At 48.7% G+C, this 27,197-nt stretch overlaps 14 non-coding genes and 2 pseudogenes across 14 annotated transcripts; all 16 read right to left on the reverse strand.

Moving 5' to 3' along the window:
• Nucleotides 1-509: 509 nt before the first annotated feature.
• On the reverse strand, nt 510-593 carry TRNAL-CAG (transfer RNA leucine (anticodon CAG)). The gene has a single exon. It is a non-coding gene; the product is annotated as a tRNA-Leu (tRNA).
• Nucleotides 594-671: 78 nt separating this feature from the next.
• Nucleotides 672-755, reverse strand: TRNAL-CAG (transfer RNA leucine (anticodon CAG)). Its single transcript has one exon. It is a non-coding gene; the product is annotated as a tRNA-Leu (tRNA).
• Nucleotides 756-833: 78 nt separating this feature from the next.
• On the reverse strand, nt 834-917 carry TRNAL-CAG (transfer RNA leucine (anticodon CAG)). The gene has a single exon. It is a non-coding gene; the product is annotated as a tRNA-Leu (tRNA).
• Nucleotides 918-992: 75 nt separating this feature from the next.
• On the reverse strand, nt 993-1,075 carry TRNAL-CAG (transfer RNA leucine (anticodon CAG)). Its single transcript has one exon. It is a non-coding gene; the product is annotated as a tRNA-Leu (tRNA).
• A 76-nt stretch (nt 1,076-1,151) lies between these two features.
• Nucleotides 1,152-1,235, reverse strand: TRNAL-CAG (transfer RNA leucine (anticodon CAG)). Its single transcript has one exon. It is a non-coding gene; the product is annotated as a tRNA-Leu (tRNA).
• Nucleotides 1,236-14,630: 13,395 nt separating this feature from the next.
• Nucleotides 14,631-14,714, reverse strand: TRNAL-CAG (transfer RNA leucine (anticodon CAG)). Its single transcript has one exon. It is a non-coding gene; the product is annotated as a tRNA-Leu (tRNA).
• A 75-nt stretch (nt 14,715-14,789) lies between these two features.
• TRNAL-CAG (transfer RNA leucine (anticodon CAG)) lies at nt 14,790-14,873 on the reverse strand. Its single transcript has one exon. It is a non-coding gene; the product is annotated as a tRNA-Leu (tRNA).
• Nucleotides 14,874-14,949: 76 nt separating this feature from the next.
• TRNAL-CAG (transfer RNA leucine (anticodon CAG)) lies at nt 14,950-15,033 on the reverse strand. Its single transcript has one exon. It is a non-coding gene; the product is annotated as a tRNA-Leu (tRNA).
• Nucleotides 15,034-15,109: 76 nt separating this feature from the next.
• TRNAL-CAG (transfer RNA leucine (anticodon CAG)) lies at nt 15,110-15,193 on the reverse strand. The gene has a single exon. It is a non-coding gene; the product is annotated as a tRNA-Leu (tRNA).
• A 76-nt stretch (nt 15,194-15,269) lies between these two features.
• Nucleotides 15,270-15,353, reverse strand: TRNAL-CAG (transfer RNA leucine (anticodon CAG)). Its single transcript has one exon. It is a non-coding gene; the product is annotated as a tRNA-Leu (tRNA).
• Nucleotides 15,354-15,429: 76 nt separating this feature from the next.
• Nucleotides 15,430-15,513, reverse strand: TRNAL-CAG (transfer RNA leucine (anticodon CAG)). Its single transcript has one exon. It is a non-coding gene; the product is annotated as a tRNA-Leu (tRNA).
• A 76-nt stretch (nt 15,514-15,589) lies between these two features.
• Nucleotides 15,590-15,673, reverse strand: TRNAL-CAG (transfer RNA leucine (anticodon CAG)). The gene has a single exon. It is a non-coding gene; the product is annotated as a tRNA-Leu (tRNA).
• Nucleotides 15,674-20,590: 4,917 nt separating this feature from the next.
• TRNAL-CAG (transfer RNA leucine (anticodon CAG)) lies at nt 20,591-20,674 on the reverse strand. The gene has a single exon. It is a non-coding gene; the product is annotated as a tRNA-Leu (tRNA).
• An 87-nt stretch (nt 20,675-20,761) lies between these two features.
• Nucleotides 20,762-22,094, reverse strand: LOC144118815 (uncharacterized; annotated as a pseudogene).
• A 2,331-nt stretch (nt 22,095-24,425) lies between these two features.
• On the reverse strand, nt 24,426-25,535 carry LOC144119886 (uncharacterized; annotated as a pseudogene).
• Nucleotides 25,536-25,664: 129 nt separating this feature from the next.
• On the reverse strand, nt 25,665-25,748 carry TRNAL-CAG (transfer RNA leucine (anticodon CAG)). The gene has a single exon. It is a non-coding gene; the product is annotated as a tRNA-Leu (tRNA).
• Nucleotides 25,749-27,197: the final 1,449 nt, after the last annotated feature.

Consider the following 27,197-nt stretch of genomic DNA (forward strand, 5'->3'; position numbering starts at 1 on the left):
TGAGCAAACATGGGCGATCCTTTACCTTCACGTCGACGGCCAAAAGCAGCTTCTGAGCAGCATCAGCAGTTGTCATTGTCACAGCCCACACGTGGTTCATTTGATACGCCCCCAACGCCACAACGTCGGGAAGCGCACCAAGGTTGACCAAAGTGTCCCGGTAGTCTTCAACACGATACGGCCGGGCTCTTGGATCGCCGTGCATGAAAACGGTGTTGGCGACGATGCGTCCGGATGGCAGATTGGGCAGAATAACCTGGTAATCATCGGCAGTAGCCGCAAAAAACCTGTTACCGCGGCCCGACTGGGCCGCTGAAACCGCTCCGACGGAGCTCATGATAACGCGTCCGTCACGCTCGGTGGCCGGAAGTCGAATCCATCGCACGTCCGTCACGCTCGGTGGCCGGAAGTCGAATCCCGGCCATCCTGACAGGACACGGGTGCAAAGAAATTGGTGCAGAGTAAAACCTTTCTTTTTCGTCTTGTGCGCATAAAAATAAAAACACTGATGTCAGAAGTGGGATTCGAACCCACGCCCGGAAGACCGGACTGCGACCTGAACGCAGCGCCTTGGACCGCTCGGCCATCCTGACAGAACATGGGTGCATAGAAATCGGTGCAGAGTAAAACCTTCCTTTTTCGTCTTGTGCGCATAAAAATAAAAACACTGATGTCAGAAGTGGGATTCGAACCCACGCCCGGAAGACCGGACTGCGACCTGAACGCAGCGCCTTGGACCGCTCGGCCATCCTGACAGGACACGGGTGCATAGGAATCGGTGCAGAGTAAAACCTTTCTTTTTCGTCTTGTGCGCATAAAAATAAAAACACTGATGTCAGAAGTGGGATTCGAACCCACGCCCGGAAGACCGGACTGCGACCTGAACGCAGCGCCTTGGACAGCTCGGCCATCCTGACAGGACACGAGCGCATACAAATCGGTGCAGAGTAAAACCTTCCTCTTTCGTCTTGTGTGTATAAAATAAAAACTGATGTCAGAAGTGGGATTTGAACCCACGCCCGGAGACTGGACTGCGACCTGAACGCAGCGCCTTAGACCGCTCGGCCATTTTGACAGGACACGAGCGCATACAAATTGGTGCAGAGTAAAACCTTCCTTTTTCGTCTTGTGTGTATAAAAATAAGAACTGATGTCAGAAGTGGGATTCGAACCTACGCCCGGAAGACCGGACTGCGACCTGAACGCAGCGCCTTGGACCGCTCGGCCATCCTGACTTTTTTTTTATTGCCGGGCTTCGACAAAATACAACAAAAAGCATACACGGGTAGACACCCAAACTACAAAAAGGTAGCCTACAGCCCCCAGAGGGCCAGGCCTTGTCAGTTTAAAATTCCCTGAGTTCCGTCAAAGGTTCGAGCTTTGAAAGCCACTCAGGGGGAGATGCTTGTGTTTTCAGCACCTCGATGAACTTGTGCATTATCTCAAGGAAATACAATCGCGCAGGCCGCGGATCCGGGTCACAATGAAAGCCTGCAGCCATTCGGGAGCGCCATATGCTATGGAGGCTCGCGAGCATTACTAAATCCAACGGCATGCCATCTTCTTTTGCGGTAGGCAGGAATCGGATTCCATACGGATCCAATGGTAATTCTTTTTTGATGGTCCTTTGAAGGACGTCCCAAAAATATACCCCTTCCCAACAGTGCAAGAAAACGTGGTCGATTGTTTCTGGTTGTTTACATATAAGGCAGTGGGATCCCCAAGGAAGGTAAAACCCCTTTTTTTCTTGGAAAGGTTTTACAGACAGAGTCCCGGTGTGAAGCTTGAAGAAGAAATTTTTTGTTCCCGGTGGTACCTGCATTTTTTTCACCCGTTTCAGGACACCTCTGCCTGGGCCTCCGGAGCATATTGCCCTGTACATTGGCTCCGGCAATAACACGTCACATACATCCTTGTACAATGTTTTCCGCTGAACACCACTTAAATAATTTTTTGAAAATCTCTCCGTCGAAAACCTGGCGCTAAACACAACCTCTTTAAGAAAACCAAAAATACCTCCAGTCATAGTCTCCGTTACAACAATGAAATCTGGCACAGCACGCCCGAGCCTGACTTGGCATACGGTACGTAGAAAGGGATCTTTAACGTCACGAAGAAACAAAAATCTGTTTACTATCTGCCGCATGAACAAGTGCCCCAGACCAAGTCCCCCTGCCTTGATGCTCCTGAACAAATTTGTCCGGCTGCACCTCTCCCATTTTGAGGCCCATATGAAGACAGGGAAAATACGGTGCAGCTTTTGCACATTTAACCGTGAGCAGTGGAGTACTTGCATCACGTACCAGTGCTTGCTTATCAAAAACAAATTGCACACAGTTGCTCTTGCAAATACAGACAAATTAACACTTTTCCATTTTTCGGCTTTCTCACGCGTTTCTTCAACCTGTGTTTTCCAAAAAGGCTCAGTGTCCCTGTAAAATTCGAGTGGAACACCTAGGTATTTCACGGGTGTTGTCACCCAAAAAACGGTGGCGAAAACAGCTGGAGTTGACGGCCATTCTCCGTGCCAGAATCCCAGGCACTTGCCCCAATTCACCAAACTTCCGGTGACCTCACTGAAACCCTTTACTGCTTCGATTGTCCTGCTTATGCTATCTTGGTTAACGCAGAAAACAGCAACGTCATCTGCGTATGCTAAGAGCTTCACTTCTGATGCCTGTACACGAAAACCATGAATAGCCTCATTTCCTATAATGTTTAGGCAGAGGGTTTCTATATAAATACAAAACAGCAGGGGGCTGAGGGGACAGCCCTGGCGTACCGATCTCTGCACACTAATGGGGGCCCCCACGGTCTTGTTTACTATTAACCTCGTAGTGCAGTTACGGTAAGCCATGGCCTCACCCTCTCTTGTAACAGAACCCACGTTAATGTAATGTAGAATGCAAAGCAGCAATTCGTGCGCCACACAGTCAAACGCCTTCTCAAGGTCAATCTGAAGAACTGCGACCCGAGCATATATTGCGTCACAACACTCAAGCACGCACCTAGCCTTGTGAATATTCTCAACAATGGAACGCCCCTTGATCCCACACGTTTGGTGAGGTCCGACTATTTCATGCATTACGGTCTGTAGCCTGCCTGCAAGAACCTTCATATAAATTTTGTAGTCTACATTTGTGAGGGCTATGGGCCTGTACAATGTTACCTGTCTGAGTTTTTCTGTTTGGTCGGTTTTTGGTATGAGCACAGTATGCGAGGATGCATATGATGCAGGCAGAGCATGCAACTCATACGCTTCATTAAATACCACTGAGAGGAGCGGTGTTAGTTCCTTCTTGAAAGCTTTATAAAAAGCCGTGCTCAGGCCGTCGGGCCCCGGCGACTTTCCCGAGTTTAATTTATCAATAGCCTGTTCCACTTCTTGTTCGCTAATTTGCAGCTCTAAACTTATTTTGTCTACGTCATCAATACGTGGCATGGCCCCTAAAAATATCTCCTTAAATCTTCCCATGTCAACATGCCTCGAAGCGAAGAGCGCTTGACAGTAATCAAAAAAAGCCCTTGCAATGCTATCATCGTCAGATGCAGTGGCACCGCCCCATTGAATTTCCGCGACATGGTTTCGCCGAGCGTGCGCCGTTTCCATTCCTAACGCCCGTTTTGTGGGTGTTTCGCTCGCGGCGAATTGTTCAGCTCTCGCGCGCACAAGTGCGCCCCGATATCGCTCTTCCTCTATCGTTTTTAGCTTTTGTTTGGTTTTTCGGACGTCTTCACTGAAAACACCCGGTGCCTTGCATTCCTGAGCTAATAACTTGTCCAGTAAGGACTTCAAATGCGCCTCGCTTAACCTTTCTTGAAAACGTATGCAGCTGGCCCTTTCTATTGCATACACTTTTATCTGCTGTTTGCAACTTTCCCATTCTTCTCCAGCTGCCCGATTGCCTTTAACGGTTATTTTTTTAATTTCCTGTGCTGCAAACCCGGTGAAAATTTCGTCTTCCAGAAGCTTATTGTTGAATTTCCAGAGGTCCCACTGGAAAGAGTTTTTACGTTTTACCGCGCCTATACTGCATTTCACCAAGCAGTGGTCCGAGAAAGTTGCAGGAACAACATCGTAGCTGTGACACTTTGGCGACAGGTCGACCGATACATATATTCTATCAAGGCGGGCATGGCTACTTCGTTGGAAGTGCGTGAACATCATGCCGCGCTTGTATACCACGCATTCAGTCACGTCCTCCAATGCAAACTTATCGATCAAGCGACGGAGAAGTTCGGTGCTTTCATCGCGGTGGGACCGCGTGCTGGTTTTGTCAGCCGCGCTCAAGACAATTAAAATCTAACAACAATATAAGGTGTTTTTCTGTGCGTAAAAAACGCTGAATGCTCTCAAAAAAAGCTACCCTATCCTCGCCCACGTTAGGTGCGTAAACGCAAATTAGTCGCCATTCAGAGCAGGCGAAAGCAAAATCCACTACTACACAACGACCCTAAGGGCACGATGTGTACGCCTGCACCTCGAGGCTAGGCAGCTTTTTTATAAACACAATGCATCCGGCAGATGTGCCGACGGCATGGCTCACGACCGCATAGAATCTTGACGTAAAACGTTCCACGATGCTCTCGGTGTCCTGTTCCACTTCCACTTTCGTTTCCTGAATAGCAAGCAGATCGATATTATGATCGGTTAACATGCGGTGCACTTGGCTCTGCTTCCTCTTAGCGGCAAAACCTCTGACATTGAGCGTTGCAAAAGTCAAGGAGGTTGCAGAAGCCATATTTAAAAACGTGTGAAGACGCCGAGAGCACCGTGCTCACCTTTCACGTCTAGCCCGAAGCTAGACGCCGTTGCCACCACCGGAGCCGTCAGGAGCGGATGCCTGGTTTTGCTGCGGAAGCAGTGGAGGCGCCTTCTCGGCGACCCGCTTGCCTGCCGCAAGGTTGGGCGTCGGCCTGAGTGTTGGTCGCTTGGACTGGCCTGTTTTCGCTGGCGGCTCCTCAACGCCGCCATCTGCGGGCTTGTCCCCTTCGTTGTCGGTCGGGTCGTGAGGTCGCTTGGCTGGGGCGGCGATGGTCGTCACACGGGCGCCGCTCTGGTCCATCTGTTCCTCGCTGGTCGGTGGTTGGTCGACATTTTTAGCCGGATGACTGGTCCCGTCGCTAGATGACCCTTCATTTGTCCCAGCAGGAATTAGCGTCCCCGGTTCCTTCCCACCGCCGCTGTCCGTGTTTCCGTCGCCGCTCGGGTGCCCCGAAGACTGCGTCGTCACCGCCGGTTTCGTCGTCACGTCGGTTCCCTTTGCCGCCTCTTCTGTCTCGGCGATGTCCATAATGTGCTCCGTCGTGTGGACTCCCATTGCCAGCCCGGTTGCCACTGCGTATGTGCGGACGCAGTCGCTGTCGGCGTGGCCGTAACGCCTGCATTTCGAACACCGGGGCACTTTACACTCTAGCCGAACGTGGCCCGTGCCATGACAGCGCAAGCACTGCATCGGTCGGCCCGGCGCCACAACAAGGGCCAGCTCCCCGGCGACACGTATCTGGTGAGGCAGATCGTCGACCTTAAAACCAGGTTTCAGTTTTAGGAGCACAGTTCGTGTTGTAGATCCCTTGTCGTGGACGCCTTGGACGCGCCACCGTTCCCGTGTAACTTCTGTTACCTTCCCGAACGCAGCAAAAGCCGTCCGGATGTCTTCGTCGGCCACGCCTTCCAGCATCCAGTGTAGCCGTAGCTTGACTTGTTGGTCTTCCGGATCGATGATAAGACATCGCCGTCCTTTCACTTTGAGTTCCTTGAAGGCGAAAAGCCTCTTGGCTCCTTCAGCGGTCTTGAAAGTCACAGCCCAAACGTGGTTGATTTGTTACGCCCCCAAAGCCACCACGTCAGGGAGCGTACCAGCCTGGGAAAGCGCATCACGAAAATCCTCGACCCGAAAGGGCCTAACACGAACATCGCCGTGGAGAAAAAGTGTGTTTAAAACCACACGTCCGGTAGGCAGCTGTGGCAAGATAACCTGATAGTCCGTATCGTCGTTTCCCTCGATCTTGTTTCCGCGGCCAGCAAGGGCCGATGTCGCCGCTCCGCCGGAGCTCATGATCCCGCGTCCGTCACGCTCGGTGGCCGGAAGTAGAATCGCTCGGCCATCCTGACAGGACACTTTTTTTTATTGCCGACTTTGACATTCAAAACACACAAGATGAACGATTAAAACGTGTCGGCAGACCTTTGCCTGACACGGCATGTTAAAATTTTTTCAGTCATGCCAAATCATCAAGCACATCGATCCATTTTGGCTGTTCAGGGATGGCCTTATACGCATCCCTAAATCGCACATTTTGAATGAAATGTTCCCGTACAGGTTTCACTTGTTCATCTGCATTGTTAAACTCCATTCTGGTTTTCCACAAGCTGTGAAGACCCAGGAGCATTACTGCATCAAATGGAAAATCATCTGTTTTGTGAAAAGGTAGAAATCTTATGCCATATGCATCTAATGGTAGGTCTTTCTTTAAAGTTCTCTGAAGGATATCCCAGAAAAAAAAGGGATCCCAACAGTCCAAAAACACATGTTCAATGGTTTCCGGTTTATGGCACAGGAAACAGTTTGTTGACCAAGGGACGAAAAGACCTTTACCGTGCATCCACGTTTTCACTGATAAGGTATTAGTGTGGAGTTTAAAGAAAAAGGATTTGATCGCTGGCAATATTGACATCTTCTTAACTCTTTTAAGTACATCAGCTCCTGGGCCTGCAATGTGTGGCAAACGATATATCGGCAGAGGAAGCATTGTGTCCACTAAGTCCACGTACAATTTTTTTTTCTTGACATTACACAAATACTCCATGGAAAACCGAACATGCAGCATTCTGTACGCGAGCACACCTTCTTTAAGGTAGCCTCTTATCGCACCATTTACATGTACCGAACTTACAAGAAGGTCAGGAAGAAGTCGACAAAGCCCTACTTGCATTACGGTCCGGAGGAAAACATCATTTTCATCCCGTAGGTACATGAAACGCGAGACAACTTGTCTCAAAAATAAATGCGCCAGGCCAAGCCCACCTTTATTCACAGAAAGAAAAAAGTTTGTTCGACTCGTCCTTTCCCAGGTCGAAGCCCAAATAAAAACCGCAAATACACGATGAAGTTTTTGAATGCTTGCCCGGGAAGCACTGAGCACATTCATCACATACCACACTTTAGCAGTAAGGAACAGGTTGCAGATAATGGCACGCGAAAACATCGATAACTGTCTCCCTTGCCATGCATCACTTCTTTCCTTGGCCCTCGATGATTGGTCAAGCCAGTACGGATCTGGCTAGGCCGTCAGGACCGGGAGATTTTCCGGCACTCAGCTCATCGATTGCTCTTCCCACTTCGCTTACGCTGATTGGTACCTCCAGCCCTTGTTTTATTTCGTATCCTAGCTTTGGCATACGGGACAAGAACGTGTTTGCAAACCCCTCTTCCTCAAGCCGTCGCCGCCCAAGCAATTCCCGATACTGCTCAACAAACGCCAACTGAATCACTTTGCTATCATTCGTTACCTCGTTTCTGTACCTGATTTGTCTTACTTCGTTCTGTGTCGCGTACTTTTTTTCGTCACTAAGCGAGCGTTTAGTTGGTACTTAGTCAAGCCAGAGACGTTCAGCACGGGCCCGTATCATGGCAGCTGTATACGTGTCTTTTTCGATAATGTCAAGTTTACTTTTTGTATCTCTTATTTCTTTCTTATATCTTCCCGGCTGGGAACTTTCCAGGCTTACGAGCAAGTCAAGTTGGCAATGTAGTTCTTTTTCTTTAACACGTTTATCGTGGCATATAATGCTTGCCCTTTCAATCGCGTTTATTTTCACTTGCTGTTTGAAATCTTCCCACATAATTACCCAGTTCCCAGGCTCTGCTGATAGCAATGCTTTAATGCATTCATTAACTTTAATGCCAAAGCGTTCATCCTCGAGTAACTGTGCGTGAAACTTCCACAGGTCCCACGAGAAACGAGATTTCTTTTCTTTTTTCGCCAGGGTAAACGTAACTAATACCCCTGCCACACGGCAAATTTAATGTCATTTCCATCGAATGACATTCGTTCAAGACGCCATTAGTTTGCTGCCACACGAGAAAATATAATGACATTCGATGAAAACGACATTAGGTATCGAATGAGTTTGGGGAACTCATTCGCCAGCAAACTCCGAGCTAATGTGTTCCCTCGACACCAGAGACTTGGTGAGAATATGCACCGAACATAAATTTCAAACGTGACACAAGCATTATAATATTTCAACGCCCGTATAATTCTGTGGTCGTTCATTTATTTATATAATAATACCGAATAGCACCAGAAAAAATCAAACTGTCACTCTCGCTACCAGCCAACCGGAATGGACGAGCAGGCATGTTTTTTGGCCTTTTTGTGTAGCGTGGCCCAAAGCCAGCCGTAGCCAGCCCATGAGCCAGCGGCAGGCGCGTGCGTTGTGTTGCCGGAGTCCGGAGTGCTGGCTGTGTCAATTGCTGCGGTAGTTGTGCGCTCGGAGTTGTTTGTTATTTATTCTTGCTGGATCCGCGATGGCCGAGGGCGGAGCAAAAAACCGAGCTCAGTGGACAGAGTCGGAGACTTACGCTCTAATCAAAGTGTGGCAGGATCACCTTTGTGACTTGCGCCGGACAAAGAGGAACGCGAAAGTTTATGCTGCTATTCACGAAGCCCTCCACGCAGAGGGCATTGAAAAGCCGCTTAAGGCAATCAAGGCAAAAATCGAGAACCTGGGAAACAAGTACAGGTAAGCACTGCCTTTTTTTTTCGTTATGTGGTACGTGATTTGAACCAGCAGCGCGCAGCAGCACGGGCATAGAACGCGGAGAAGACACCCGCGCAACGGCAGTGCGCGTCCTGTTCCGTCTTCATGTCACTGCCCATTGCTGATAATTTCTGATGAAAAGTTGACTAACCAGACAGCCTTAAGGTGCTAGTTGTTTACCTCCGCATTTTTTTTTTCATTTAGTAGTCCTCGCTGCGTAAAGTGACAGCACCAAACTTGAAAAAAACAAGAGAATCAAGCGTTTAGTTGCACGACCGTGTGCCGATTTGTTTAATCAAAGTGGCTTTTATCATGGCGCCATGGTCCTTCTCTCCTTAAACATTGTACTCTCGTAGCAATTCTGAAAACTTCATGAACAATAACCAACTTTTCCAGGGAGCTGAGGAAAAAAACAACGGGGCAAGGAGCAGTAGCATGGAAATTTTATAGGGAATTACACCAATTCCTAGGCACACTTCCTGCTAATGACTCTAGCCTGGCGGAAGAGACAGTCTGTCGCCAGGAAGCCACAGGTGAGGAGGTAAGAAAAAGAGCTGCATGTACAGAGTCTCTGAACTGCCGCCACACCTTCATGGTTTTCAGTCAGTACTACACCTCCATGGTTTTCAGTCAGTACTGTTGTGACACAAAATGTTTTATTTTTGTTCGCCAAGAAAGGCATGTACCATGGAGTGTACCGATCTGAAGCCGCACCTTTCTTTACCAACGCTCATATGATGATGACACAAGGTGAATATATGTTTATCACAGAATGCAACATAGCTTGTATATTATTGTCTGTCATGGCTTGTGATTGTGATTAAACACTGACTATAGCCCTTGCCATGGAGATTCTAAAGCCACACCTATATGATGTGTCAATCTCTTGTGCTTCAAGCTCTTGATTACTTTGTCTTTGCATACCAACATTTGATATGTATTACTGGTTCAGCTTTTCCACAGCATGGTGCACGGGCAAGACGAAAGCCCTGTATATTCAGGTCCTACAGACTATGTGGATGAGACATCCAGCGGCCCATCGCCCCTGCAGCTTTCCACCCCTGGTAGCCCTGACCAAATTTCAGAAGGAACTGTTTCTACGGGACCACAAACACCAGCGGAGAAGCAGTTGATGGCTAAGCAGCGGTCCCCGTGCATTCGCCCAAAAAGGCCACAAAGGGACATCTTACTGAGCCAGCTCATTGAAGAGCAGCGGAAGCTGCGTATTGCATTCGAAGCAAAAAGAATTTGAGCTCGGGGAAAGGGCACTGAAGATGCAAGAAGCTGCCGAGCGGGAAAAGAAGGCTGCTGACAGGGAAGAGCGCATGATTTCATTATTAGAAAAGTGCTTCCATAAATAAAATTAGCAATTACTGGCGCTTTGGTTGTTTATGTTGCATGGTGCTTTCAGTGATAGTAAGAAGTCACATGACGAAAGCAGCTTAACATTCAACACATGCCAAAATATTGCGTGTAGCAGCTGACCACACAGGCTCCATTTTTGTAGCTTGCCGGAATTTCATTGCACATGTGATGGCTAGCTTTGCATTTGGAGTTTGTACACACGTGCTCATGGATATGCACACCAAGATTTATACAAAAACTCTTAACATAAAATACTACAAGGCACCTTATGAGAAAAAAATGGAAAAAAGCTCAAAATGGGCTAATAAAGCATAAACAATAGGGCCCCAAGGCAACTAGTGAATACTTTGTATCGCTTGAAGTATGAACATGGCTACAGACTGCGCCACAACAGTGATCAACGCGTCATTGAAACGAGGATTAAACTGCTGAACCATGCACACCACTTGTAACAGCAAGCACATATACACCATTTGTAACAAAGAAAAAGCAGCTGCAATGTTGATTGTACTATAAAAAATTAAGACCTGCCACTAGAAGCTGCAGTTGTACATATTCTGAAGCACAGCTGCAAGTTCGGAGCTTGGACCATTTGTTCACAGCATGTGCAATCTTTTCCTGCTGCAAGCTAAACACTCCTCAGATTCCTGCTCTGCGGGATGCTCTGCAGAGGCTTTCTTTCTTAGAGAAATAAGTGGCAAGGGCTGCCCTGACTTCATTTCCATGGCTGCTGGCTTCAGTTATGTTATGCACAGGTTGTGCATACAAGGAATCAAAATCGTGCACTTCCTGCACCCACTGCTGTTCTATGGGGTCATTTAGAGCCTCGCAGATGTTGTGCAAAACACATGCTGCTTTGATGGCTCGCTTTGGGGTTGGAAGCTTGCACTCCATTCGCTTCACGACGAATCTGAAGCGAGCCTTCAGTCGTCCAAAGGCATTCTCTACTATTCTTCTTGTCTTTGACTAATTGAATTGTGCTTCATTCGAGCCTGAAAGAGATTCGCAAACGGCTTGAGAAGATTTGAAGTTAAAGGGAAAGCTTGGTCGCAAAGCACCACCGGTGGCACAGCTACTCCCTCGATGACGGACACAGGTGACTGGAAGTAGTCACTCTTGATGTGTTTGGAGAGCTGTGACCGCCCGTACACAAAAGCATCGTGGCATCTTCCAGGGCTCCCCACATTCAGGTACCGGAAGCTGTACTTGTGGTCAACAATGGCCAAAAGAATGATGCTGTGCCTGCATGAAACTGAACAAATTGGACATTATTAGCACTTAACAATGACGAGAGGAATTTCGTAATTTTTCTCTGCACAAAAATACATGGCAATATTTGTGTCATCAACCAAGGTACCGTTAGCATTGTTCTAAGCTCACACACCTTGAATTGAAGGCACAGAAGTCAGTACATAAAAAAAGCGGCAGAAAATTGCCTGGTTGCTTGATTAATGGCTTCAGATTTAACACACAAAAGATAAAAACACACTTACCACCCTTTATAATTGTAATAATCAGCTGCATGCTCTTGTGGTGGTGAGATGGGAATGTGACATCCATCCATGGCGCCGAGAGCCTGGGAGAAGCCGCTGAACGCATAAAATTCACGGATGTGATTGGGCATTTCTTGCCGGCTGACCATGTTAAGCCACTCCCCTCCCAACACATCAATGACTGCGGCAAAAAAACTCCTTGGTGAGGAGATTCACTGTTGACCGTCCCACACCAAATAGATGGGCGATGGTCTGGTCCTCAGCGCTGGAATGCAGCCGGTAGAGTCCTATAGCTACGCGTTTTTCAACCGGAATGCTTCCCGCATATTTGTCGTAGCGCGTTCCAGGACACAGCTCAGCTCGTCAACAATATAGCGGAACGTGTCAAAAGTGACGCGAAGCGACTGTCAAAAATGCAGTTCGCCCAAGTGCGGCAAAGTTTCTTCAAACCATCTTTCGCTCCTCTGGAATGTCCATCGCTCTCGAGGCACCGCTGGCAAATTTTCAGCAATAGCTGCACTTATCGCGAAGGCATTGGCGATAAGTCGATCCTCAAGGTCAGCGCTCACTGCTTCTTGATGGCGTATGGCTACCCTCAGCTGCGCTATTCTGCCTTTGTACAGGGCCAGCCTGCTGCGTCTTTGTGCTCGCAAGCATAGACTCGCAGCGATCGCATTCCGCTGCCGCGAATCCATTGCACAAAGCGACGTAGTGACGTCCGCCATTTGTCTGCCGCCGCTGGCTGAACTTTGGCTTGGCTTGGACTCCTGGTGGATAGCAGTGATCAACGCGTTATTGAAACGAGGATTAAAATTTTGAAACCGGTTTCCATTCGCAAAACAATACTTTTCGAAACATATTGAAGCATAGATCGAAATGTTTTTATGCTGCACTTTTTCTCCATCGCAATCGCCATCATTTGCAAATGGCATTACATTTAGCCGTGTAGCAGCACGCAGAATAAATGACATTAAGTCGAACAAATGTCATTCGATGGGAATGACATTAGATTTGCCGTGTGGCAGGGGTATAAGCTGTGGTCGTTAAATGACATGTGTTTCACCTCGTAGCTATTGCACAAAGGAATCAGATCAAGCGACACATACGCTCTGTCAAGTCTCGCGTGACTTTCACCCTGGAAGTGAGTAAAATGCGGCACTACTGAAAGAACTTCAGCAAAATCATCTAAACCATTTTCTTGCACAATCGAATTCAACAATTCCGCACTTTTGTCACGAAGGGGTCTTTTTGTAATTCTATCCTCTGCTTTACAAACGCAGTTAAAGTCGCCCAAAAGCACAATTAACCGCTCACAGCACACATGTTGTTCAAGGCAATCAAAAAATTCCTTGCGCTCGTTCTCCCTGTTAGGGGCTTACACGCATATGACTTTCCATAGCAAATTGCAATAAAAAAATCCACTACAACCAAACGGCCAGTTTAACACAGTTAAATTCTGCTCGACAGTCTCCAGAGAATTCCTAATAAATACAGCACAACCACCCGATGTGCCAGAAGAATGGCACACACAAACATTGTAATGTGCCGTAAAAGGCTGCACCATAAGGTCCGCCTGTTCCTTTCTTTCGACTTTCGTCTCCTGCACGGCTATTATGTCTAGGTCATTATCAACGAACAGCCGGCTTAGTTGGTACTGCCGCTTCTTGGAAGCCAGTCCCCTGACATTAATTGTTGCAATGCGCAACGCTCTAAGAGGTGTAGAAGCCATCTAGTTTAGGTACAGGAGCCATATGGTGCATACCTCGGGACACAAGGCGATGGTGCGGGTGACTTGCCTAGTCTAAGGTGTTCGATGGGTGCGGTGGCGGTAATCCAACATCTTTTACACAAGTGCCTCTTGCGTATGGACTGGAAAATCAGCCCATGCAGTCCGTCACCGAAAAAGTTCATCTCACGCCCACAGAAACCACTCACAGGGCACTCACTCCAACTAAGGCAGCGGCTTAGCCGCCGCTCGTTGATCGGCCTGTACATTCGGCCGCGGTTTCAACGTCGGTCGCCTGACACTAACAGTCTTCTGCGGTGGCTCGTCGCCTTGGCTCACTTTGGGCTCTCCATTCGCACAGTGCTCGTGCGGTCGCTTCCCTGCTTGGTTGCTGGTTGATGCATTTGACACTTCTATACTGTCACCATGCTGGGGAACGACGGGAGCTGACGCCCCACTGCTCAAGACTTCGTCCGTTGGCGCCTTGACTTCTGCAGGCTGCGCTACCTGTTGCTGCCGCTTACTGCTGGGCTCCTCTACGCTTGTGGATATTTCCGGAGGGGGCACAGCTGGGGCCTTCTCCACGCTGTCCCCTGCCTCTGCTGCCGCATCTTCCGCGTCAGCCTCGTTCATGACAAGTTCGGAAGAAATGTCAGTGTTGACTGGGACGGCAGCACTCGCGTACGTGCGTACGCAGCTGCTTTCTTCGTGTCCGTAGCGACGACAGGCGCCGCATCGTGGAACCTTGCACTCACGGCGAATGTGCCCAGTACCGTGGCAGCGCAGACACAGCGGAGCTCTGCCCGGTACAACCACGAGAGCCAGCTCACCGCCAACCCTGACTTCGTGAGGGAGGTCTTCCAGCTTCACGCCAGGATTCATTTTCAATGAAACCAAGCGTGTCGTCGACCCCTTGCTGGCGACACCTTGGACGCGCCACCGCTCCTTGGTGACTTCGCTCACCTTGCCGTACGGAGCAAAGACTACCCTCACGTCTTCGTCGGGCACGTCAGCGTGCAAAAAAACTGTTCAACACAACACGTCCTGTAGGAAGGGTAGGCAGAATCACCTGATACTCTTCATCCGAGGCAAAAGCCCTGTTTCCGCGGCCAGACATGACCGCTGTAGCTGCTCCAACGGAGCCCGTCATCGCACGTCCGTCACGCTCGGTGGCCGGAAGTCGAATCCCGGCCATCCTGACAGGACACGGGTGCAAAGAAATCGGTGCAGAGTAAAACCTTTCTTTTTCGTCTTGTGCGCATAAAAATAAAAACACTGATGTCAGAAGTGGGATTCGAACCCACGCCCGGAAGACCGGACTGCGACCTGAACGCAGCGCCTTGGACCGCTCGGCCATCCTGACAGAACATGGGTGCATACAGATCGGTGCAGAGTAAAACCTTCCTTTTTCGTCTTGTGTGCATAAAAGAAAAATTGATGTCAGAAGTGGGATTCGAACCCACGCCCGGAAGACCGGACTGCGACCTGAACGCAGCGCCTTCGACCGCTCGGCCATCCTGACAGGACACGGGTGCATACAGATCGGTGCAGAGTAAAACCTTCCTTTTTCGTCTTGTGTGCATAAAAAGAAAAATTGATGTCAGAAGTGGGATTCGAACCCACGCCCGGAAGACTGGACTGCGACCTGAACGCAGCGCCTTCGACCGCTCGGCCATCCTGACAGGACACGGGTGCATACAGATCGGTGCAGAGTAAAACTTTCCATTTTCGTCTTGTGTGCATAAAAAGAAAAATTGATGTCAGAAGTGGGATTCGAACCCACGCCCGGAAGACCTGACTGCTACCTGAACGCAGCGCCTTGGACCGCTCGGCCATCCTGACAGGACACGGATGCATACAGATCGGTGCAGAGTAAAACCTTCCATTTTCGCCTTGTGTGCATAAAAAGAAAAATTGATGTCAGAAGTGGGATTCGAACCCACGCCCGGAAGACAGGACTGCGACCTGAACGCAGCGCCTTGAACCGCTCGGCCATCCTGACAGGACACGGGTGCATACAGATCGGTGCAGAGTAAAACCTTCGTTTTTCGTCTTGTGGGTATAAAAAGAAAAATTGATGTCAGAAGTGGGATTCGAACCCACGCCCGGAAGACCTGACTGCTACCTGAACGCAGCGCCTTGGACCGCTCGGCCATCCTGACAGGACACGGGTGCATACAGATCGGTGCACAGTAAAACCTTCCATTTTCGCCTTGTGTGCATAAAAAGAAAAATTGATGTCAGAAGTGGGATTCGAACCCACGCCCGGAAGACAGGACTGCGACCTGAACGCAGCGCCTTGGACCGCTCGGCTATCCTGACAGGACACTGTTTTTTTTTTTTTATTGCCGACTTTGACATTCTAAACACACAACATGAACGATTAAAACGTGTCGGCAGACCTTTGCCTGACACGGCATGTTAAAATTTCTTCAGTCTTGCCAAATCATCAAGCACATCGATCCATTTTGGCTGTTCAGGGAGGGCCTTACACGCCTCCCTAAATCGCACAACATTTTGAATGAAATGTTCCCGTACAGGTTTCACTTGTTCATCTGCATTGTTAAACTCCATTCTGGTTTTCCACAAGCTGTGAAGTCCCAGGAGCATTACAGCATCAAATGGAAAATCATCTGTTTTGTGAAAAGGTAGAAATCTTACGCCATATGCATCTAATGGTAGGTCTTTCTTTAAAGTTCTCTGAAGGACATCCCAGAAAAAAATGGGATCCCAACAGTCCAAAAACACATGTTCAATGGTTTCCGGTTTGTGGCACAGGAAACAGTTTGTTGACCAAGGGACGAAAAGACCTTTATCGTGCATCCACGTTTTCACTGATAAGGTATTAGTGTGGAGTTTAAAGAAAAAGGATTTGATCGCTGGCAATATTGGCATCTTCTTAACTCTTTTAAGTACATCAGCTCCTGGGCCTGCAACGTGTGGCAAACGATATATCGGCAGAGGAAGCATTGTGTCCAATAAGTCCACGTACAATTTTTTTTTTCTTGACAACACACAAATACTCCATGGAAAACCGAACATGCAGCATTCTGTACGCGAGCACAACTTCTTTAAGGTACACTCTTATCGCACCATTTACATGTACCGAACTTACAAGAAGGTCAGGAAGAAGTCGACAAAGCCGTACTTGCATTACGGTCCGGAGGAAGACATCATTTTCATCCCGTAGGTACATGAAACGCGAGACAACTTGTCTCAAAAATAAATGCGCCAGGCCAAGCCCACCTTTCTTCACAGAAAGAAACAAGTTTGTTCGACCCGTCCTTTCCCAGGTCGAAGCCCAAATAAAAACCGCAAATACACAATGAAGTTTTTGAATGCTTGCCCGGGAAGCACTGAGCACATTCATCACATACCACACTTTAGCAGTAAGGAACAGGTTGCAGATAATGGCACGCGAAAACATCGATAACTGTCTCCCTTGCCATGCATCACTTCTTTCCTTGGCCTTCGATGCTTGGTCAAGCCAGTACGGATCTGGGTCCCGGTAACTGTCAAGGGGTACTCCTAAATACAACGCTGAAGTGGTGGACCAGCGCATCCGAGAATAGTGTTCAGGCGTGACGTCCCAGCCACCGTGCCAGAACCCGTTGCTTTTTTCCCAGTTGCTCTGGGCTCCAGTGCAGCTACAAAATTTGTGCACTACGTTCGTTACCTCAGAAATACTTTCTGTATTTGCACAAAATACAGCGATGTCATCAGCATAAGCCAAGATTTTTACGTGCGCTGATTGCAGCCTGAAACCCGTTATGCATTCATTATTCCGGATGGCCAAGCAAAGTGGCTCAAGGTACGCCGCTAACGGCAATGGCGAAAGGGGACAACCCTGTCTTACAGAAGATCGCACTTGCAGGCTGCCAGTGAGTTCGCCGTTCACAACAATCTGAGTCGTACAGTTTGCGTATGCCATTCTAACACCTTCTGTTATTATTCGGCCAACATTCGCATGCTCTAGTACGGCTAACAGGACGTCATGAGACACCCGGTCAAAGGCTTTCGCCAGATCTAGTTACATCATCGCCACTCGGTCATCAAAAGAGTCACAGCATTCTAGTATGGACCGCGCCACGTGTATGTTCGCAGCGATACTTCGACCTTTTATGCCACACGTTTGGTGCGTGCCTACAATCGATGTTATAACACTCTGCAGTCTCTTCGCCAACACCTTCATGAAAATCTTGTAGTCGACGTTTGTGAGGCTTATCGGGCGATAAGACCCCACCATCAGGAGCTTTTCAGCATCATCGGTTTTAGGAATGAGCACTATGTGCGAAGTTGTGAAGGACAGCGGAACACGTTTTTTCTCATAACTTGCAACGACAATGACTTGCAGTATCGGGGCTATTGCAGTTTTGAAAGCTTTGTAGAAAGCTGCTCCCAGGCCGTCGGGGCCATGAGCTTTACCGGTTGGCAATGCATCTATCGCGTCCTCTATTTCTTGCAAGGAAACAGTCTGTTCGAGCCGTATATTGATTTCATCGTCAAGTTTCGGCATAAGTGGTAGAAATTCGCAGTGGAAGCCCCTTTCCGCTTTCCGCGAATGACTTAGCATATCTTTGAAGTGATCACAGATTGTTTCCTTGATTACGCCACTGTCTGCGGAAACCCCCGCCCCAGTGTTTATTTGTCGTATTTGCTTTCGGCACGAGTATCGTTTTTCATCGGATATCGCTCGTTTTGTTGGTGTTTCCCCTGCCCATAGCTGCTCAGTTCGCGCCCGAATAACTGCCGCAGTATACTTATCGGCGTCCATTTTTTCCAGCTGGGCTTTGACATCCCTTATTTCATTAAAGCATGTGCCTGGTTGTGCGCTTTCTATACACGTGAGGTATTCAAGCTGTTCACGAAGCTCTGCTTCCTTTTGTTTCTCGGCATATTTCAACTGCGTACCTTTTTCAATCGCTCTTATTTTTACCCTTTGCTTAAACTCCTCCCACTCTGCAGCGAAGTTCGACGGTTGCGCTGTAATTAGCTTCTCTAGTTCTTGCTTTACTTCCTTAGCGAATCCATCGTCCTCCAACAACTTATTATTTATTTTCCATAAATGTCAATTAAACCGCTTTTTGCTTTGCTGCCTGCCAAAGGTTGTAATCACTAGGGCGTGGTCACTGAAAGCCACAGGTCTGACATCATACAAGGTGCATAGTGAAACAAGTTCTGCCGACACATACACTCTGTCCAATCGGGCATGGCTATTGCCCTGAAAATGGGTATACCGTGTACAAGGGCCATTGGTGAAAACACTTCCAATATCTTCTAAATTATGGCCATGGACCAATTCGTTCAAGACATCAGCACTCCTATCTCTCACAAACTAACTTCTTGCACGATCGGTAGCCTGACAGACGCAGTTGAAATCGCCCAGTAGGATTAGTACTTTGTCACAGTTTAGGTATGTCTGAAAGCGGTCAAAAAACACTCTTCGCTCGGACTCCACATTTGGTGCATACACACAAATAACTCGGAACTCAACGCCAGAGTACAAAAAATCAACGACAAGAAGACGGCCGCTATCGCACGAGAAAAGTGACTGCACCGTAATACCGAAATTATTGCGAAGAAAAAGTACGCAGCCGCCAGAGGCACCTACAGAATGACACACACATACTTCAAAGTGCGTACGGAAAACGGACACCATACGTTCTGTAGCTTCTTGGCTTTCAATTTTAGTTTCTTGTATTGCAACTACGTGCAGATCGTTGTCTAGAAGAAGGCGACTGAGCTGGCATTGTCGCCTTCTTGCTGCAAGGCCTCGCACGTTTAAAGTGGCTACACGCAGTGCTTCAGTTAAAATGAGAGCCATATCGAGAAAAAAAAACGCCTTATTTTATGGTGTCTGCCTTCGCGCCACGCCTAAAAAAAAAAATCCCCAGACCCCAGAACGGGCTCTAGGCATGAAACTACGGAGGCGGTTTCCCCGCGTGCCGTGTTTCGGACGAAGTGTTCGGCCGCGGCTTCAAGGTCGGCCGCCTCATACCTGCGGCTTTGGACGGCGGCTCGTCTCCGCCATTGCCGTCCTGTTAAAGCGCCGTGCTCTCACCGTCGTCGTGCGGGCGCTTTCACGCCGCTAGGTTAGCCGCCCCGGAAGACATGTCCATGCTCACAGGGTCAGGAGGAATGGAAGGAGCCCCAGTAGCGACTGGGGATTTCACCTCGCCCTCCGACCTCGGCCCTGCGTCCTGGCGAGGCGCTGGTTCACGTATGGTTACGCCCTCCTCAGCAACAATTTTGTCCTGTTGCGATGTCTCCACGGCATTCGTCTCGCCCGCCGCTGTCGCAGTCGTAGCGGCAGACGTCTCTTCCATATCCGCCGCGTCCATGAGCAAGGCTGAAGCGTCCTGAGTGTTAACGGACCCGGTGACTTTTGCGTAGGTACGCTCGCACTGGCTGTCCTCGTGGCCGAACCGTCGACAAGCACCGCACCGCGGTATGCGGCACTCCCGGCGTATGTGGCCCGTGCCACGGCAGCGAAGGCAGAGCGGAGCCCTGCCCGGCACGACCACGAGAGCCAGCTCACCGGCGACGCTCACCTGGTGCGGAATGTCGTCGAGCTTCACTCCCGGTTTCAGCTTCAGGGTGACGAGCCTTGTAGTGGAGCCTTTGTCTGCCATACCCTGCACTCGCCACCGCTCGCGGGCAAAGTCAGTCACCTTGCCAAATGCCGCGAAGGCGAGCTTCACGTCGTCGTCAGGAACACTTTGCAAAAGCCAGTGGACTTTCATGCGCACGTCTTGGTTAGCTGGGTCGATGACGAGACACCGGCACTTTTTCACAACCAGATCACCAGCACTCACAATTTTTTTAACGGCGTCTTCATCCTTAAACGTAACCGCCAACACGTGGCTCATCCTGTAGGCTCCGATGGCGATTACTTCCGGCAGGAGCGATAACTCACCCAGAACATCGCGAAAATCTTCCACCCGGTATGGGCGTGCCCTGATATCACAGTGCAAAAAAACTGTGTTGGCAACGAAACGCCCTGTAGGCAAACTCGGTAGAACTACCTGGTATTCAGCACCTGTCGAAGAAAAAGCACCAAAAGACCTGTTTCCGCGGCCCTGCTGGGCCGCTGACGCCGCTCCGACGGAGCTCATGATAGCGCGTCCGTGCGCTAGCGCGGCCGGAAGCAGAATCCCCTCCTGACAGGACACGAGCGCATACAAATCGGTGCAGAGTAAAACCTTCCTTTTTCGTCTTGTGTATAAAAATAAAAACTGATGTCAGAAGTGGGATTCGAACCCACGCCCGGAAGACCGGACTGCGACCTGAACGCAGCGCCTTGGACCGCTCGGCCATCCTGACAGTTTTTTTTCTTTAATGCCGACTATGGAGGAAAAACAAATACAACACATTAAAAGGTGCTATCTGAACAAAGACAGCACTCGTAGGTTAAAACCGTTTCACGGCAACAAGGTCTTTCAACAGAGTGTACCATTCTGGTTTATCAACTTTTTCCTTATACACATCTCTTAGGTAAGCAATACTCTCAACAAAGTACTCTCTAGCGGGTCGCACATTTTGATCTGCATGATGGACACCCATTCGTGTCTTCCATACACCATGCAGTACCAACAGCATGAACAAATCATACGGTGCACCGTCTTCGTTATTAACTGGCAAAAAACGGATGCCATACGGCGTTATTGGAAGGTCTTTCTTTAGCGTCCTTTGCAGGATGTCCCAAAGAAAGACTGCATCCCAACAGTCCAAGAATATATGGTCTACAGTTTCTGGCTTGCGGCATATTAAACAGTTTGTGCCCCATGGGACATATATCCCCTTCTCTTCCAACCATGGCTTCACGGGCAGTGTGCAACTATGTAAGTGGAAAAAGAAAGTTTTCACCGATGGCCGCATGGCCATCTTCTTCACTCTTTTAAGAACATCACCACACTGACCATCACCATTCAGTAAGCGATAAATTGGCACTGGTAACATCAAATCTGACAGGTCCGCATAGAGCCGCCTACGTTTTACGCCACTGAGGTACTTCATCGAGAATCGCACTTTCAATGTTTGAAAGGCTCCAACCACTTCACGCAAATACCCCTGCACTCCTCGACGATGAAACCCTTGCGTACAAACCAGAAATTCGGGTAAAAAGTTTTGCAGCCGCACTTGCATCACTGTCCTCAAAAAGGGATCCTTTTGGTCTCGCAGGAAAATGAATCTCGAGACAACTTGCCTTAAAAACAAATGTACAAGACCCAAACCACCATTCTGCACTGAGCGAAACAAGTTTGTCCGGCTCGTGCGCTCCCATGTTGATTCCCACACATACACAGCTAACACTGTGCAGATTCTGAACACACATTCTTGTCATGAACATCGCCTGCAGCACGTACCATACTTTCGCGACAAGGAAAAGGTTACACACTGTTGCGCGAGCAAAAATGGAAAAATCCCTGCCACCTCATTTAGTTGTTTTCGAACGCATATGCTCAGTTTCTTCTCGCCAATACTGTGTCGTGTCCTTGTAGTGCTGAATTGGTACGCCTAGATACTTTGTAGGCACGTCTGACCACTGAACATTTTGAAATAAGGGAGGAGAGTCTTCCAACTCCACCTGCCAGAAACCCAGGCATTTGTTCCAGTTTATAACACTGCCGGTAGATCTGCAGTATGCTGTGGCATCGTTCAGGGCCTCCTTGACACTTTTTTTGTCCTTGCAAACAATAGCAATATCATCAGCATACGAAAGCACCTTCACTTCTGTTGACATTAACTGGAAGTCTCTAACCATTTCATTGTAAAGTACTTTCAAACAAAACGGCTCCAGATAGATGACAAATAGCAAGGGGGATAAGGGGCACCCTTGCCTGACAGAGGAATAGATTTCGATACTATCTGTGAGTTCTTTGTTGACTACATTATTGGCGAAACACCCCTTGTATGCCATTCTCACACCATCCGAAATCACTGAGCCCAAGTTTACATATTCCAATATGGTGAAAAGTGTGTCGTGATGCACGCGATCGAAAGCTTTTTCAAGATCAACCTGTAACACAGCTGCGCGCATTGAGAAAACGTCACAACACTCTAAAATGCTCCTCATAATGTGAATGTTAGTGGTTATTGACCTTCCTTTGATGCCACAAGTCTGGTGTGGTCCCACAACATCTTTGATGACAGTTTGCAATCTCCTTGCTAGCACCTTCATATAGATTTTATAATCCACATTCATTAACGTTATAGGTCTGAAAGACGAAACCAATTGCTGCTTCTCGCGATCATTACTCCTAGGAATTAGTAATATATGCGCTCGCCGGAAAGACGGTGGCAGCTCTTTCTTTTCGTACGCCTCCATTAAAACAGCGTGTAATGCCTCTGCCACTTCTTCTCGAAACCGCTTATAGAAAGCTGCGCTCAAACCGACTGGACCAGGCGTCTTGCCCGGACTAAGATCATCTATGGCTTTTTCAATTTCTTGGATTGTAACTGGAACTTCTAGAAATGACTTCCTTTCTTCGTTGAGTTTTGGCATGAGCGACAAAAACGTGCTTTCAAAACCCTCTGCAAGTTTGTTTCTGCACCCAAATAATTCGCTGTAGTGTTTGACAAAGGCTCTTTTAGTCATTTCCTTGTCTCGGGTGACTGCATTTTCGAGCCTTATCTCTTGGATATCGTTTTTCGCTGAGTAGCTCTTTTCATCCACAAGTGCCCGCTTCGTTGGCATTTCACTAACCCAAAGCTTTTCTGCCCGTGCCCGTATAACTGCTCCCTTGTACTTATCATTGTCTAGCACTTCCAGCTGCCTACGAACATCTCTGATTTCTGTACTGCGCAATCCCGGCTGCGCACATTCTTGACTGAGTAACAAATCCAGCTGGCATTGTAATTGCTTCTCAGCCTGTTTTCTTTTGTGTTGTTTCGCTGTGCTGTGTTCGATTGCGCTCATCTTAATGTTTTCTTTGAAACTCCCCCACGCGCAAACAAGTCTATTAGCCCCACTTGTCAGTATTTCTCGTATACTATCTTGTGTGTTACTAACGAAGGTGTCGTCTTCGAGAAGTTTGTTATTCATCTTCCAAAGATGCCAGTTAAAGCGCGAATTCTTTTGTTTGGTACCTAATGTAAACGTAACGAGGCTATGGTCACTGAATGATACATGTTTCACCATGTAATGGGTACACAGTGACACGAGGGCGACGGATATGTAAGCTCTATCAAGTCTAGCGTGAGAATCGCGCTGGAAATGAGTGTCCTGCGGCAGACTAGAATTCGATAGCAGCAAACCTACATCTTCGAATTTTTGCTCTGTGATCAACGTGTTCAAGTAAAGAGCGCTGCGGTCGCGCAAAGGGTGCCTCCTTGCCCTATCTTCACGCATACAAACACATTAAAGTCACCGAGTAAAACAAAATTTCGTTCTGCACTGACATGGGGCACAAGTTCCTCAAAGAAAACTCTGCGTTCTTGTTGCTTGTACGGGGCATATATACAGATCACTCGCCATTTCATCTGAGCAAAGAAAAAATCGCGAACAATAAGACGACCACTTGCATCAACTTTTACACACTCTACAACAATATCAATTGAGTTTCGCATCAAAAGCAATACACCCCCAGAAGTGCCGACGGCATGACTCACACAGATGTCATAGCGGGATCGAAAAGGTAACAACATGCCGTCAGTTTGCTCTTCAGATTCTACTTTTGTCTCTTGTATGGCCGCAATGTCGATGTCATTTTATAGTAGAAGGCAATTTAATTGATACTGCCGCCGCTTTGCGGCTGGCCCTCTTACGTTACGCTTTGCTATACGTAATGCTGCATCTTTTTTCCCCTCCATCTTTTCTTTTTAAAGCAAATTGTACCGCCTATTGTTGACTTTGTGAACAAGGAGGTCACGTGCAGCAACGTCGCTGAACTCACAATAGTCCATGGTTGCGCTGACTAGGAAACTTGAAAGGCGACGCTGCCTGTTGTCCGTCGATGCTGCCGCTGCACGCGAAGGCACCCAGGTGCACGCGGTCGACTTAACTACGGAGGCGGCTTGGCCGCCTGCCGTGGGTCGGGCGGAACGTTAGGCCGCGGCTTGAAAGACGGACGCCTCACTCCAGCAGCTTTCGCCGGGGGTTCTTCAGCGCCTTCTTCAGGACTATGCGGTGCATCGGGATTCTTTTCTCGTGGTCGCTTTCCAGCCTGACTGTTGCTTGCAGCCAACGAGACCACATTTCCTCCTGCTGACTTTCAGCGTTCTCCGAAGCTTCGTTAGGACGGGCGGCGGCGTCTTCCAACACAGCAGCCTTCTCATCAGGCAAACCGTCCTGCGGGACACTGGATGCAGGCTCAAGCCTCCCGCTTCCCTCTGCGACACTGTTTGAATGGGGCACCAGTGTCTCCAAAACGTTGCCTCCCTTTCCCGTCGCTGCTTCTTCGGCGTCAAGCTCACCCATCATCAGCTCGGACGCTGCTTCGTTAGAAGAACGCCCGGTCACGCTGGCATACATTCGCGCACACTCACTCTCCGCATGCCCGAACCGACGGCACGCACCACACCGCGGAATTTTGCACTCACGCCGAACATGACCCTTGCCACGGCCGCGCAAGCAGAGGGGGGCCCTGCCCGGTACCACAACCAGGGTCAATTCACCAGCGATGCTCACCTGATGCGGCAAATCGTCCAGCTTGACTCCCGCTTTCAGCGAAAGAGACACCAGGCGCGTTGTAGACCCTTTATCGGTGACGCCTTATACCCGCCAACGCTCAGCCTTGACCTCAGTTTCTTTTCCGTACGACACAAAGGCCGCTCGCACGTCTTCATCTGGCACTCCGGGAGGCAACCAGTGAATCTTCATTCGAACTTCTTGGTTTGCTGGGTCAATTATCAAACACCGACGTTCCTTGACCTGAATTTCACCAGCGTCGAGCATCTTCTTGACAACGTGAGCGCTGTCCAAAGTCACCGCCCAGACGTGACTCATCATATACGGCCCCAAGGCGGTTACGTCAGGGAGCAACTTGAGGTGAGCCAACGCGTCAAGGAAATCTTCGACGCGGTACGGTCGTGCACGGACGTCAGCCTGAAGAAAAACTTTATTAAAAATTATGCGACCTGTAGGCAAACTTGGTAGGATGACCTCGTACTCGTTGTCAGTTTTAAAAAACCTGTTTCCGCGGCCAGACATGGCCGCTGTAGCCGCTCCTGTGGAGCTCGTCATCACACGTTCGTACGCTGCGGCGGCCGGAAGTGGAATCGCTCGGCCATCCTGACAGAACAGCGGTGCATTGAAATCGGTGGAGAGTAAAACCTTCCTTATTCGTCTTGAGTGCATAAAAATAAAAAGTGTTGTCAGAAGTGGGATTCGAACCCACGCCCGGAAGACCGGACTGCGACCTGAACGCAGCGCCTTGGACCGCTCGGCCATCCTGACAGATCATGGGTGCACTGAAATCGCTGAAGTTTTGTACAAAACCTTATTTTCTGTTCTTGTGGGCATAAAGTTTCAAAGTTAATTTGAAACAATGCTTTGGTTACCGAGGGGCGACAAAAAGGCGAACAAAGTTGGTGGGCGAAGTGTCACCCCAATTTCCTTCTTACACGCAGAGCAGCGGGCAATTTTTACACAGAATTCATAATACTCATTCATCCATAAGAATAGTGCACAGAAAGCAAAAGACATTCATAAGCACATAAAGCAGATGAGTGAGAAAAAAAACAACTGAAAATTCAAGAAACTAAAATAAAGAATCGATATGAATAAAATGCATTCTACATAAATGTACAATATTTAAGACGCTATGGCGAGAAAAAAAAAAAAACGGAATCGGCATGCAGGCTTAACCGAAGAGAGAAAGGAAGAAAGTGGATGGTATGGGGTAGCTTTTGTTTGTAGGCCTAGAAACGGCCTTTTTTAGGCCAAAGAAGAGAAGACAGTAATCCTTCTGCTAAACGCCTGCATGGAAGCACTATCCTCAATTGTTCCTTAATATGAGAGTATTTATTGAGCAGATCAGCTATTTAATGGTTCAGTGTTTGTGTTGTAGAGCGGATTTACAGATGAATCACGGCGACCAACGCTGGCAGCATTCAGACAGCAGCGGCACAGGACAGCCGGAAACAGCAGCTTCAGACCGAGACCCGCGCTCCAACCTCCAGCGATGACGACGAAGCGCGGTAGTAATGCGTCGCCCTCGTCTTCTTCTTACAGCGTTTTTTTCCACTTGGAGCTTTTGAACTCCGTCAGTCCGGAAAACAAAAATCATACAATTTTTGTTTTCAATTTGAATTTCAACTAAGCAAGTTTTCGCTTAATTTTTGTGTCTCAAATTTCCTTGGAAATGAAAGATTCCCCGAACGGCTCATCGTTGTAATACGCCGTATTCGGCAGAGCAGATGGGCACGCAGCGATTGTTTTACTAATGCAAGGCGATCAGTCGGCGATGGGGGGAAGGGCAACTCCGAGGGACAGATACTGTCAGCGCGATGAGGCACACGTGATGTCATGCAGACACGATTCATTCCTTGATTTCGTCGCTTCATGCTTGGAGCTTCAAAGCTTTAGAAAGCCGTCGTCGCGAGCAAAGGCAATCTGGCAAGCCATAACACGCCGTGGGAAAAGGCAGTTTAGAACAGGGGGACCCTATCGGTTAAGGGGGAGTTAAACTTCTTGCCCTCCTCCTGATGTGAAGGCCGGATTGGGCTAGTCGGTTGCTCCTCGCGAGCGGTGACTGATGATGGCACGCTGGCCGGTGATCGAATATACGGCGGTTGGTGGTACGAAGCGCACTTCGGGTCTTCGTCCGCTCGTCCGGCGACACGTTGCCGGTTGGGGCAGCGATTCCAACTTCTTAAGACAAAACTTATTTATTAAAGATGGGAT

Source organism: Amblyomma americanum, chromosome 2, assembly GCF_052857255.1.
Source record: "Amblyomma americanum isolate KBUSLIRL-KWMA chromosome 2, ASM5285725v1, whole genome shotgun sequence".
Lineage (NCBI taxonomy): Eukaryota > Metazoa > Arthropoda > Arachnida > Ixodida > Ixodidae > Amblyomma > Amblyomma americanum.